Genomic DNA, 14,409 nt, shown 5'->3' with positions numbered 1-14,409 from the left:
AATGAACATGGGTTCAAGCCAGTTTGTTACAGACTCCTGGTCTGGCTTTATCATTTGTTTTTCTCCAGCTCTTCACAGATTTTGAACTATCAATCTTTCAGTCCTCAGCATTTAATTTATGGCTGAATATACTGTATGTTGTGCATCTGTAGGTAAGGGTGTATGCTGGTCTCATGTGTTCACAGTTACCATCGATAAAATTTTCTGAGCCTGGATTTTCAATAGGAGGTTATCCTGCCCCTCCTGCTTTTTAACGAGAATTGGATCCGAAACTGTCTGAGATAATATGACAGCGTTCAAAGTAGGCCAATATTATTAACAATGTACTGCAGAAGACACACACACACACAGAGAGAGAGAGAGAGAGAGAGAGAGAGAAAGAGAGAGAGGGGGGTTGCTTAAGCCCTATCCTCACCCCAATCAGGTTTTGTGGCTGAGTTGAGACAGATATTACCAATGCTGTCTATGCTGTTGCACATCACATTATGCTAGATTTCATGACTAGTATTTCCAGAGGTCTGGTGCTTCATCTCAGTTGTCTCTCTCCCAAATATATCATTTTCATACAGCACAAAATAATCTCAGAGGCCAAGCCAGCTTTCTGAACCGATTAATTAATTCAGACATGTCTGGTTGAGGGAGTCTGGGAGGTAAAGTCCATATATCTTAAAATGGCCAAGGTTGAAAAGCAGTGTTTTAGACTTTGTGACTAAGAATTACTGTCACTGCTTCTTCCTTGTTCAGGAACAAATTCAGGTATGGTTACTTTGTATTTCTGTAGTCATCTTTATACTGGATGCTTTGCTGTCACAATACAGCCATAGGCTCTTTTAATTTTTTTTTACAAAGACTAACTACCCTATGACCAATCCAACAACTTTCTGTCTGGAGGGTTCAAGGAACATATTTATACTTCTCCACAACGAAATGGATTGGTCCCTGGAACTGGCCCTACGGTGGTGTCAAACAGCATATTAACTTGGTTCTCAACACCAATAAGACCAAGGAGCTTATAGTGGATTATAGAAGGAACAGATCAGACATCCAGCCCTTGCTTATCAATGGAGCAAGTGGCCAGTTTTAAGTTTCTGGGTGTTATCCTAAAAGAGGACCTGACCTGGGGTGCCCACATTGCAGCCCTGGTCAAAAGGGCCCAGCAGAGATTATACTACCTGAGACTTCTCAGAAAACACCACTGAATGAAAAACTGCTGGTGACCTTCTACCGCTGCACCATAGAGAGCATTTTAACATACTGCACCTCTATATGGTTTGCCTATTGCACAGTGGCAGATAGGAAAGCACTCCAGAGGGTTAATGTCATTGCCCAGAAGCTCCTTGGTTGCCCTCTCCCCTCTTTGGAAGAGCTTTATAGCTCCTGCTGCCTCAAGAAAGTTCAAAACATTCTCAAAGATCCATCTCATCCTGGGAACTCTTTTTTTGAACTATTACCATCTGGCAGACTGTACAGAATAATAAAAATAAGGACAAATAGGCTGAAAACAGCTTCTATTCCAGGGCAGCAGCTCTTTTGAATTCTGCTGTATAGTGCAGTGTTGGTGTGGGGGTTTCCGGTTCAATGTGTGAAGGGTAAAGGATGTGTGTTTGTGTTTATTTTCATGGTCATGGTCATGATGTGCACTGAAGATGGTGTTTGATTTCGTTGTACGAGGTGCAAGGACAATAAAGTAAACTAAACTAAGCTAAACTAATCTTTATTGCAGGAATCCAAGCTGAAGAATATTGTACAACAGAAAGCACCAGACAAATCTGTTATCACATTGATTGCACATATTCTGCCCTTAAAGGACTTACTTGTTTTCTCTTTCCCATGCATCCCTTTTCTGTAAATCAGTAATAACTAGGCAGATCTCTTTGAAAATACCATGAACCTGAAGAATAATGCTTGCAAGCCAACCTTTGGCGTATTCTTATATTGCCTGAAAAAGCAAGTGCAAAACTTTCACTTGAGAGTTCAATAGAATTTGCAACTAGTTTTAGTGGAGGACTTTTCTAAACTTTGCCTTCCCACCTCAGAGATTATAAAATCCAGAGAAAAACTTCTAGATGCACCTTCTCCTCATGATTTGCTTTACAGAAATTATCCTTAAATATTGACAGAGGCAAAGAAGAAATTAAAGAAGAAAAGAGAGATGAGATCAGGTCCTCCAAGCAACTTGAGTGAGACACATGCCTGGTTTTGATGAGGGAACTCTAGTAGTGAACAGCTATGGAACTCGAGAGGAACAGCAGAGAGGCTACCACAACAACCCCTAAGAACGTGCCTCATTTTCTGCAATGATAAGGCATGAAGAGAGTTTGTGTCTGAGTTTAGAAGAAACAATATATCGCATCATGTTTTTCTTTTCCTTTCACCATTCCTTTGGGATCAAGAACCATTCCTGCCTATGTAAGGGAAGTGAGATGGGCAGGAAACAAATTTAATAAATATATAGATAAAAATAAATTTAAAAAAGCATAATGAAATATGAAGCACATTGCAATCTATAAACAACATTCAGGAACCTTTGATACTATCCTGCCTAGATGGATACAATTCTCGTTAGTTTCAAGCTATTCTTTCTCCCTCCTGCAACCACTTTCCTGTCTGCTGCAATCTCTTTACCTGAAAAGTTTCAAGTGCAGCTTTTCTAAATTCTCAGCCAATAACAAAACTCTGGCATAGTAAGAGATTCTAGGCAAACTCCATTACTTATAATGAGCATGCCTATTTCAACTTCATGCAGTTTATTTGCCAGTAAAAATGCTAGCTTCTCATTGAAACAAAGGCTATATAAGGATGTGGTCATTAACATCCTTTGCCTGTTTGCTAGAAAGAAAGGCCCATTGAGCTCAGACATTATTATTCTGCGGAAATCATCTATAACTAGCCGTCTTCACTTGCTTCCTGTGGAATTTCACCAGGACTTCAGTGTGACTGACATCAGCTGTATTGTGCCAAAGTCCACGCATTACTCCCATAAGTTTTCCAGTAGTGGATAATGACAGAGAACTGTGCATCAGACTATGACCCCTGAGCTCCATTGTTTGGAACTGGGAGGGCAGTGCCAGCAGCAGCATCTCATTTTCTTTTATAGTTCAAAGGAAGGAGTGAGAAGTGATTGGGCAAAGTTTCTATGGAGATTCTCAGTCATCCAGGTCATGGTTGTCCCAAAGGTGCTTTTTCAAGAGGCAATTGGAGCTTCTGGTTTTCCTCTGAAGACATTTCTCTTCTCATCCAAGAAGCTTCTTCAGCTCTGTAAAGGCAAAGTGTGGAAAGAAAGAACATGACAGAGCTAGAAGAAAGCATCTTCAATCTTTGTCTTGCTTGTTCTGTTCTTTATTTCATCCCTTAGAACTGCTTCCCATGGCACTAGAACAGAGCTGTCAAACTTCCAGCCCATGGGCCGGATATGTCACTTGCTGGCCACGCCCATGCTCGGTTTGGCAAAGGGAGAGGAAGTCCTGATATGTCACATGACCCTGCCATGATGATGAGAGTTTGACACCCCTGTTTTAACTTATGATTGTCAGGTTGATAGATTGTACCACAGAAGTTTTAACTGCAACATTTACTCTATGTAAGCTGCAGAAAGGGTTTTTTTTTTTCAATTAATTGCAGCAGAGTAGCAATATGTTAACTAAATATATACATATTTGTATTCCTATTAATTACGTAATATTTATATTTCTTATTAACACTTTTTTCAAGCTATCCATTTCTTTCTTTAGGGAATCTTAAACATTTCAATATATAGATTGAGCTGGAGTACTTCCTATTTCTGCAAATTGCTCCCACTTAGTGGGTGTAGGAGGGAGAAAAAAAAAGTGTGCGTGTAAAGTCTAACTTGTTTAAATAGACTGATGGTTGAACAGATGGCTTGTGTGTGATATAGTCCTCTTGCAACGGGACCCAACTTCTTCCATTTGCTGCCCTTCCCCCTTTTCACAGCATCTGGCCAATCTTATGTAGGTCTGAAAGTTAAGTGAGGCCAGGCCTGATCAGTATTTGGATAGGAAATTGCCAGAATATCCTAGGACTACCACCCAGAAGGCAAACTCTCAAACTGTAACTCTGCCAAGGCAGGTGACCACTAAGTCATCAAGAATTATGCTGAACTTGAAAACTTTGCCTTCAGTCTTGACAAGGCAACCATCTTCTTTCTAAGTTCGCAATACACTTTGCTTAGCTTTCTGGTTCGAAAACTAAATGAGGATTTCATGGTTTCATCAGCTGATTCTCTTGTCTGTCCTTCCTTTTCTTTTATTGACTCAGAACTTGGAAGCTTGAATGTTATCTTGTGAATTTTGCATCGGACTTAAAAAAGTATTGCAATAATATAGAACCTGGATTCTTAAATTGAGGATACCGCAATTTACTGCAATTAACAGAGCAAACAATTAAGAAAAAAAAATCCATGATTCAGCCAGAACTTTTTTTTTCTACAGATCCTAATTTTAAGAAATTTTCTGTGTAAACCAACCCACTTGTCTGGATATAATGCCTGGCATGTTCAATGGAAAACATATGCCTAATGCTATTAGTGGTAGCATTAGGTGTTGTCACTGTTATTTTGACCTTTGATGGAATCTTCCTGTCTTCCATTTTGCACACATGAAGATTAGCAGCACCTAAAACCACAAGCACAGCCGCACAGACGATATGCACGTGATAGCCTTGCATTATCTGAAGTTTGGCCCCCATTAAACAAAACCAGGTATCAATTTCTAATCTGTACTAAATGGAACATCATATCAACCATTTGATCAATCACAATAATTTACATTCCTCAGACATTTTCCGCTTGGTCTTTCATTCTAATACTTCTTTTAAGAAATTCTTAGATCATACCTAAAGACTGTATGCAACATGGGAAAACCATACAAGAGTTCACATTAATATGATACTCTTCAGCATAATTATTATATATATTGGGGGTGGGGGAGAGATATACAGAAGTAAGGACATTAGTTCCACCTCCCCTACCTCCTTGCATGGGTAGAGTTTACCACGCTTTCTGGATAATTTGGAAGTAGAGGGTGTTTGTCTCTGGACCTTTTAGATGTAGCTGAATTACGACTCATCCAGGCCAACAATTCTGACTGGACTTAATAGCCGGGGATCAGAGGTGGTATTCAGCAGGTTCTGACCAGTTCTGGAGAACCGGTAGTGGACACTTTGAGTAGTTCAGAGAACCAGCAAATGCCACCTCTGACTGGAGATTTTACAGTCTCCTTCCCCTGCCACGCCCACCAAGCCACACCCACAGAACTGGTAGTAAAAAAATTTGAATCCCACCACTGCTGGGGATGATAAAAGCTGCCATCCAACAATATGAGCTGACAGGTGGCAGGTCAGTGAAAAATTGGCATCTCTAATGTTTCTGGATGAGGGCTTATGAGATATGGTCAGCTTGAGCAGCACGTGCTAACACCTCTTTTATCAAGTATACTGTGCTGACACCTTATGTGTTGCATAGTCCCCAGTGGAAAACTCAAGTGCTGACATAAAGGAAAGCTCAGGAGATTTGCTTTTTCTATGTAAACAAGTTGGAACTTCAGGCTCTATCAGCATCACTGTTTCATACCAAGAAATCCAGCACTGACCTCAGCATACCAGACTCCTCATACTTGTCTCTCACACAAATGACTCTTGGAAAAACAACTACTGTAGGAGGCAGGGCGGGGTTTGTGTGCAAAAGCTTATAGTCCTAGCGAACGGAGCTCTAGCATGAAGATAATCTCTGAATGAATTACTATTAAAACAACCTTTCCCAGTGTTTTATGCATGTTGGACTAAAGATTTCATATCGTTTAGCACAGCTGGGGAGGGGAGATAATCTTATTTATTTATTATTCTACCTTTATTAATTTTATAAATAACTCAAGGTATTTAGGGCTGAGAGAGAGAGAGAGAGAGATTGGCCCAAATATATATAGGATGTACACTGTGTGTATATTTACTTATTTGTGTGTATGAGTGTGTGTGTGAAAATAGTGCATTACTCTATAGCAGTGCTGTCAAAGTCATGGCCTGCAGGCCGGATGCGCCACACGCTGGCTAAGCCCTCAACTAGTTTAGCAAAGGGGGGGGGGGAAATCCAGATATGTCACATGACGCCACCGTGGCGACACATATTTGATACCCCTGTTCTATAGGGTAACAGCGAAAAAACAACTCCAACAACAGATCCCTCATTAATGTTTTTTATGGGCTTTTCTTCTTGAATTCCTTCCCAGAATTTTCTCTGCCAAGTCTTCAAGAAAGCTACATTCATATAATATCCTTAACTTGGCTATTGAATTCTAGGCATTCAAAATAACAACAGCAGCAGCACTTAAATTTATATACCACTTCATAGTACTTTACAGCCCTCTCTAAGTGGTTTACAGAGTCAGCATATTGCTCCCAACAATCTGGCTCCTCATTTTACCGATCTTGGAAGGATGGAAGGCTGAGTTAATCTTGAGTCACTCAGAATTGAACTCCTGTCAGTGAGCAGAGTCAGTCTGCAATACTGCATTCTAACCACTGCACCACCCTGGCTCTTTACACTAAAATACACCAAACCATAAGCTTACCAAGCAAACTAGATGCGCGTAAGCAAAAAGACCCAGCAAGATTAAAACCAAAGCTTTGACAGGTGTCTGATTTAAGCATTCATTATAAATTAAAATTAAAAATAGAATCATCTTTAGAGCACTTGTGCAGCCTCCTTAGCTGCTAATATCCCAGTGCTCCTTGCAAGCCCCTTACCCCATCTCTGCTTTCCACAAAACAAAAATGTTGCAGCAGAAGGCCATATATACAAGAAGAGCCTCAAAGCACAATGTATTTCCTGGCAAGCCTGTCAAATAGCTCTTTGGTGAGCTGTTTGGTATACAGTTTCAGTCAGGAGATAATAATGCCATTGCCTGTGCTTTTTCCATCTTCCTGAGTACAGATTTGAACCAGGCAGCTTGCCAACCAGCTGTTAAGTGGGTTCTCAAGAGCACCATTGAAATGGAGAAGTACATGGGAAGACTCATCACCAGTTGTTTGCTTGCTTACTAAATTTATATTGTACATCCTACATATACTGTATTAGACTTATACCCACCCCTCTATTTCAGGAATTTATTGTATGTAAACTTCCACCAACTTTGTCTGCCCACCTGCCCATCAACAACCTAACAAGATAAAGTGGGCGGAGGTGAGAGTGACGATCAAGTCAACTTGATTAAGGGTGGACTAGGGTCTCCCAAATCTAGTTCAATACCTTCACCATCACCCACACTGGTTCTCACTTAGAAGTAAATCTCTTGTATCCTGTCAAGCTGAGTTGAGATAAAGAGAAGTAGGAGGGATCTTAATCCACTGAGAAGTTAGATGCACTGAAATGGGGGGTGGATGCATCTTGATGGGACAGGTGAGATAAGAAAAACAACAGGGAGAATGGCTATGTATTTTGGGGCTCATTTATATCGATATTCATTTCTATTTCCCTATTTCTACATGGTGCTTTCCCTGCATTTTATTATGATTTAGCTTTATATTCAAACAAGGACAATTTCCTCTGACTGCTTGGACTCCTTGCAAAGTGTAGACTTTTCATCTATGTACCTCTCCCATTTCAGTCCATAGAACTGGAACTGAAAGATAGCTGCTCAAATTTCCACCAATTTCTGTTACACATGCCTTCTATTTTAACTTTCTGTTCTTCACAAAAATAGAGCCACACTTTTAAATCTCCTACTCACAGCTTGGAAGAAAGTTCCAATGAAATGAGTAGGATTCATATCACCAAGATATGGTTGGAATGCTCTAAATTTCCCTTTTGACATTTGTTATTTACTCTGTAGTCATTCAACCTGTGCTTAAGTTGAAGGACATTAGTCCTTGAAAGGTATATCTCAAAATCATAATTGCTCTGTCAGTGGTTATCAGCAGTCACAAATAAGTCTATCCAATGACAGTATGCAATTGGCAAGTTATGCCTGAACAGTTGTATAATTAGTGTTGTTATGTGATTAAATTCCTAGATGTCAATCTTCAGACAGCCTTCCAAAGTGTTTACCAGGTTTGTTTACTCAGCCTTCAGTGGTCTCCCTTAAGGTTCCTTCCCCACCCACCCCCTAAAACCTTTGCCTTCCAAAACAAGAGAGAGGGAAGCAAACGATTTTGGAAGCTGCCAGAAAGCAGTGGTTCCCACCCCTCATGTTGAACGTGCTAATGAAGAGGGAAACCAAGGAACAAAGGTTTCCCTCCAGTCCATCTTTCTGGTGGGAAAAATAATAATTTAAAATGATTTGTCCACCCTGCCAGTGGGAAATTAGAGGAACCTCATTGGTTGGGCTACCTGATAGCTCCCTTTAAAAGAGGGAGCTGCCAGAACAGTCAACTCACTTCTTTGTACCAGTTTACCAAATAAAGAGCTGCTTGTCACAAGCTGAGAGTCCTGCCTCTTCACTCAGCCCCAACTTAACATCTCACATATCAATAGTGTATTCAGATAACAGTTAATGCTTGCATATAAAAGATTATGGAGAAGGCAAAAAGAAAATGATTCCAGCAGTGAATTTGTCCACAACTGCCTGATCTTGCCCAGAAATGAAAGGAATTTCCCCATATTAGTTTAGTTGCTGGATGGTATTAGATTTAGCTATATTTTTGTGGAGTAACAAGGTTAAAAATCTACCCCAATACTGTACCTCTCAGGGGCAAAACTTTATTGCATTTCTGTTCATCCAATGATACATTAATGTTTAGGCACAATCTTTGAGTGCATAATAAAGTTCTCTTATACCATAGCTTTAACTCCTAGTGACTGAAGTGGTTGGATTCTACAAGCATAAGAGTAGCTTTTCTGGCATAAACAGCAGCAGATCTCCTGAATCCATTAATGCTTATCAGATCCTTCTGGACTTGAAGTGCCATTTTCATATTTAAAATGGATCTAAATAGGATACAATCAAACCATGGGCAGCAAGATCATTTCCTACAATAGCTTTTTATGCACCCCCTAATGGTTTTATTAACAATCTGATGAGCCATAAAAAGGATAGGTATACTAAGTTTATTTTTTGCAGCAACCTATTGAAAGTTGAACATAGGAGGAGTGAAGACTAGAATAAGTAAAAAATAGAAACTTCTGAGATGTTAAAAATGGATATATCTGCTGAGATCTGTAAAAGTACAGTCCATTAGAGTAGCCTTCCCTAATCTGATGATAGATGAAGTACAATTACCTACTGAGCCATTTGATGTTCCTTATATTCTGAATTATAGGTAACGGTACAAAGATAATCATAATATTAATAGCACTAGACTTATATACCACTTCATAGTGCTTTACAGCCCTCTTTAAGCAGTTTACAGGGTCAACATATTGCCCCCAACAATCTGGGTCTTCATTTTACCGACCTTGGAAAGATGGAAAGCTGAGTCAACCTCGAGTTAGTCAGGATCAAACTCCTGGCAATGAGCTGTGAGTTAGCCTGCAATACTGCATTCTAACCACTGCATCACCATGACTCATAATAATACAATAACTGACAACATTTTGCCATTTTGAATGCCACTTGAGCTGAGAAATTGGTTAGTTGTGCATGCAGGGCATCTAGTAGGCTATTCTTCTTCATCCTGGAGACCAGGTAGTTAGACTGCTGATGCCATTGCCACAAGAGCCAGATCTCTTTGCAATAAGACCACCCTGATTTGGTACTAGATGAGAAGGAGATCTTCTGTGTATTACATTTCAGTAACCTTAGTGGCTTAGTGAATGTGACAAAGATCTATCCAGCTGGGTATTGGGTTTTCATTGAGATCCTTTGAGGTCTAAATTCAGAGTTAGATATAGAATAATGACAGCATTGATTATTGTCTTGGATGCCCTAACTCAAGACTTAGATAGCAGTGGTGGATCCCCCTATAGCCTTACTTCTCAGTTTCTTTTGATACTATCAACCATGGTACCTTATTGGGTTGTCTGAGGAAGATAGGAACAGGAGGAATTGTTTTACAGTGGTTCTACTCCTTCCTCGGTGGGCAGTTTCAATCTGTCATGGGGGAAGGAAAGCTCAGCCTTTGATGTAGCAATAGCACTTAGACTTATATACAGCTTCACAGTGGTTTACATCCTGCTCTAAATGTTTTACAGAGTCAGCATATTGCTCCCAACAACCTGGTGTCAACTTGCAGCTGACTTGACCATTACCAGGCAACCAGACGGCACCTTCATTGGACCATGTAAGGGGAAAAACATTTAATTAGTTGAAAACTGCGGGAACCTTCTGAGTTGGTTTTCACCAGAACTGTGCCAATATGATATATCCAATAAGACTATTCTTTGAGGAATCTACCTGTCTCAGAATTTTGTTGTATTACTTGGAACCCTGACACTTGGGGTGTCATTTTACCAACCTCGGAAGGATGGAAGGCTGAGTCAACCTTGAGCTGGTGAAATCTGAACTGCCAAACTGCTGACAGTCGGCAGTCAACAGAAGTAGCCTGCAGTACTGCATTTTAACCATTGCACCACCATACCTGTATGGGATGCTTATCTCTCCTATTTCTTAAAACATATGTGAAGACACTGGGAGAGATACCAAATGAGCATCACTACCCTGGGCCATGAAGGAGATGCCACTGATGTCCTTTCCAAGTGTTTAGTGTCTATCAGGGTCTGGATGGGAGACATCAGAAGAAACTTCAACCTAAGTAAGATGGAGTTGCTGTTGATATTTCAAGGCTCTCTGTGATAGTACATTGGAATGACTTTGGAAGACAGGAGGAAGCTCCACAATCTAAGTAATTGTCTCATATGACCCAGGTTAAGTATAAGTGGGGGGTGGGGGGCGGGAAGCAAGGCAAGTGTTTCAAATGAGACACTCCTAGTTTTCTGGATACCAAAAAAGATAGGAGGGGAGAAATATTTCCAGACTCATAAGATTCTATTTAGTATAACCTTATAATAAAAATAGGGCTGTTACTATTTATTATAACTTTGACAGGATTTCTTCACTCTCAAGAAAGAGGTTTCAAAAGGCAGGAAATGATTACAAAACAAACCCAGGTTTTATCGAAGGTTGATTCTGACTCAGAATGACTAGCTTCATTTAGTATTTCCAAAGATCAGTAACTGTCCCTGTTATTTAAGATGATTGGCATCTATAAGCATGTGTACATTTTTAAGCATACTTTTTTTTTCTTTTTATGACCGTGTAATCCCTTTTATTGGGGTGGAGTCAAGCTGACTGAATGGAGCTGAGTGTTTACTATCCAGATATCCTTCCCAATGCCTATGCAGAGTTTGCAGCAGATATTTCTCTTTGCACTCTATAGAGAAACATCTGTCACTGTCTAGGATTCTCAATCTTCTGAATGGGAAGCAAACATCTTTACCTCTAGGCCACCATTCCTCTCTATAGAATTAATTAATTAATTAGAATTAAAGACACTTAATCTTTTGAAATCGCCTGCAGGAAAAGCTGTAGAATTACATTTTATGGGAATACTGTTCTCACATGAAATGTATGGATTTTCTGGTGGTCTACCATCCAGGAATTGACCAGGCCAACTTTGCTTAACTTCTGAGATCAGTTGAAATTAGGTGACTGCTGTTATTTCTTGAGGCAGAAGCCTAGGTGAAGCCTAAATTCAAATCTCACTGGTTATGAAGTTGATTGGATGATGGCACCATCGGGAAACATTCACTCCATTATGCTGGAGAACCCAGATTAAATATTATTGAAGCCATTGGGTTTTTTTTGGGGGGGAAAGGGGGTATCTGAAGCCACCACAGAATCAGCGAAGTCTTGCTCATCCCTCCTTCCTTATTCAACTCCCTCCCCACCTGACTCCAGGAAGGGAAAAATAAAACAGAGAGAGACAGATCCTAGAGAAAACCTTCTTTTGTTGGCATATCAAGGTTGCTTAGTTCTTCTCCCTTATAGCAAAATGGAGAAATCTGTGGTTCTTCAGATGTCATTGGGATCTAATTCCAGCCAACATATAAGGATATTGTTACTGGCTGACATTTCACAGGCATACTGGGACATAAATGAAAACTTTGAGAATTCAGTTGCTAATATATCATCTGTCTTGTCTATACTGCTTTCCCAAAAACAGGTCTGTGAGATTTTATGGCAGATTCTAACTTGCATTTCGGACAAAGAGAATCCTTCTGCATTCGGGGTGTGGAATCTGGGGCTTGTTCAACCATTCATCTCTGAGATAAACTCAGACGTGGCAGGTGCTGAAATCTATGTAGATAACATAAGCTGTTTGAAATCCCTAGTTTACAAAGGATGCGGGTTCTTTCCACCCCCCCCCCCCCGCTCCATCCGTTGCCCCCCCCCCCCCCCCCCCCCCCCCCCCCCCCCTCGGGAAGGCACGCGGCCTCCTTTTTGCCCCTCCGAGGCAGGCGCCCACCCACCCCCCCATACCCGAGGCTGGCTTATGACTGAAGAGGTGCTGTATCCCCAACCTAGCATTCTTCAGATATGTTGGATTTCTACTCTTATAATCTTATCAACAACACCTTATGGCTAGAATTTTTGGGAATTAAACTTCAACATGATTGGAAAACATTTTTAGGGTTAATAATTTTTTTTTACACCAGCAGTCATGTTGGCTGGAAGACTCAGCCAACCCAGCACTGCTGGAGCACACTGGTTGCTTATGCCTAAAAACTAATTTTTAATTAGGGCTTCAAAGAACAGCCTTTTGTTTTCTTTGTTTGGGGATATCAGCTTTATTTATTGTACTTCCTTGGCTACTGAGGAATGTTTTCCCTTCTCCATCCAAATTTAAGATAAAAACACTCCTTTTCCTTTTGAGCATAAATCGTGGAAGGATTTGGCAACATAGCACTTGTGGGAAATGCTGTGTAGGTCTGTAAGGAATAGGAGACATAAAAAAATATTCATTCTTCACCAACATGGAGATCAACAAGTATATGAGGTGGATATCAACTTGCAAATACTCCCACACTGATGTATTAGGGAGTTTTCTGGTCTTTTTCCCAAATAAACCCCAAAGATTTTAGATTATTACAGTGTCCAGATTTCTTCTGAGAAAGCTTAGCTATAAACTAAGATGTTTATATGGCTGAATAAAAGGCACCTCCTTCCTTCTGTGATTTATGTAACTTGCTAAATCCTAAGTCCAATGAAGCCACTTAGAAGATATTTGTAGCTTTTCCTCCTGATCATGTGATATTGCTACCACAATTGTCACCATCGCGGTTTGGACCTGCTGTTTAATTGGGGTGTTGTTTATCTAGTTTTAGGACTTTAATAGAGAACAGATTATGTTTTAAGTCATATTTATGCAGAAATATTGAAAAGTCAAAAGAATTCATAAACTTTTATGCACTGCTGTATATAGCAGCCTTTGTACTTGTAGTTTTATTATCATTTTATTTTGTGTTGACTTAACTGCATTGCAGGGATGTAAACAAATTAGATTCAAAATCCCACATCCTTTTTTAAAAAGGTCAGGGTTCAATGATCCCCACAAAAATTTAAAAAAAAACCTCACTAGAAAGGAATTCCTTTAAAATTCCAGTCTTAACAAATTTAATTGTGTGGTTGTCATGAGTTTTTTATTTTATTTTATGGAATTTGCTTCCCAGGAAAAAACAAAACAAAACCCTCACCTCAGGGCAGAAAGGAAGACTTAGAGCACTGGATAACAAGCCAAGGATGTCAAACTCAATTTATGGCTTGACAATTTCAGCCTAACTTGGGAGACTTTTCTGAGCAAACAAGCAGGAATGTGGAAGACAAAAACAAGCAAACACCCATCATTAATGGACACACTATGTGGGTTAGAAACAAGAGGAAATCCAAGTCTCTGTCCCCTTCTGAGAGGGCAATGCTGGATATATTTTGAGAGCTATTTAAATCCATTCCTATTCATCCAGAAATTGGTCACTGTTTGATTTCTCTCTGCCTCTCTCTCTCTCTCTTTCTAGAATAGCAATAGCACTTATATAGGCTTATATACCACTTTACAGTGCTTTACAGCCCTCTTAAGCAGTTTACAGAGTCAGCATATTGCCCCCAACAATGTGGGCCCTCATTTTATCAACCTCGGAAAGATGGAAAGCTGAGTCAACCTTGAGCCAGTGAGAGTCAAACTGCCAAATTGCTGGCAACTGGTACTCAGCAGAATTGGCCTGCAGTACTATATTCTGACCACTGCGCCACCACGGCTCCAGTGAATGCAATTAAGATTTGGTTTTCTAGTTTATCCTTGTTTCCATGAAAAAGCACAAAAGAGTCATCAAAAGACATGTCTGTTTGAAGCTCTTAGTATAAATATTCTTTCTGGTGTTAGTTTACTAAATTTATGAAGACTGGTTCAGTTGATTTCGGTCTCATGTATCAGTAAAGTCCATAAGACTTTTGACTTGTTCTATTGGGT

At 40.0% G+C, this 14,409-nt stretch overlaps 1 long non-coding RNA gene across 1 annotated transcript in view; it reads right to left on the bottom strand.

The window, feature by feature from the left end:
- Positions 1-1,698: 1,698 nt before the first annotated feature.
- LOC148132013 (uncharacterized) overlaps positions 1,699-14,409 on the bottom strand; it is a 34,131-nt gene continuing 21,420 nt past the window's right edge. Inside the window, exon 5 of the long non-coding RNA XR_015747499.1 lies at positions 1,699-3,256. This is a non-coding gene — a long non-coding RNA (uncharacterized LOC148132013). The remainder of the gene's footprint in view (positions 3,257-14,409) is intronic.

The sequence above is a fragment of the Notechis scutatus genome, chromosome 2 (assembly GCF_049901735.1).
Source record: "Notechis scutatus isolate UNSWTSFEM ecotype Mainland chromosome 2, rNotScu1.2, whole genome shotgun sequence".
Taxonomy (NCBI): Eukaryota; Metazoa; Chordata; class Lepidosauria; order Squamata; family Elapidae; genus Notechis; species Notechis scutatus.
Note: the sequence above shows the minus strand (reverse complement) of the source record. Positions and strands in the feature narration are given on the sequence as shown.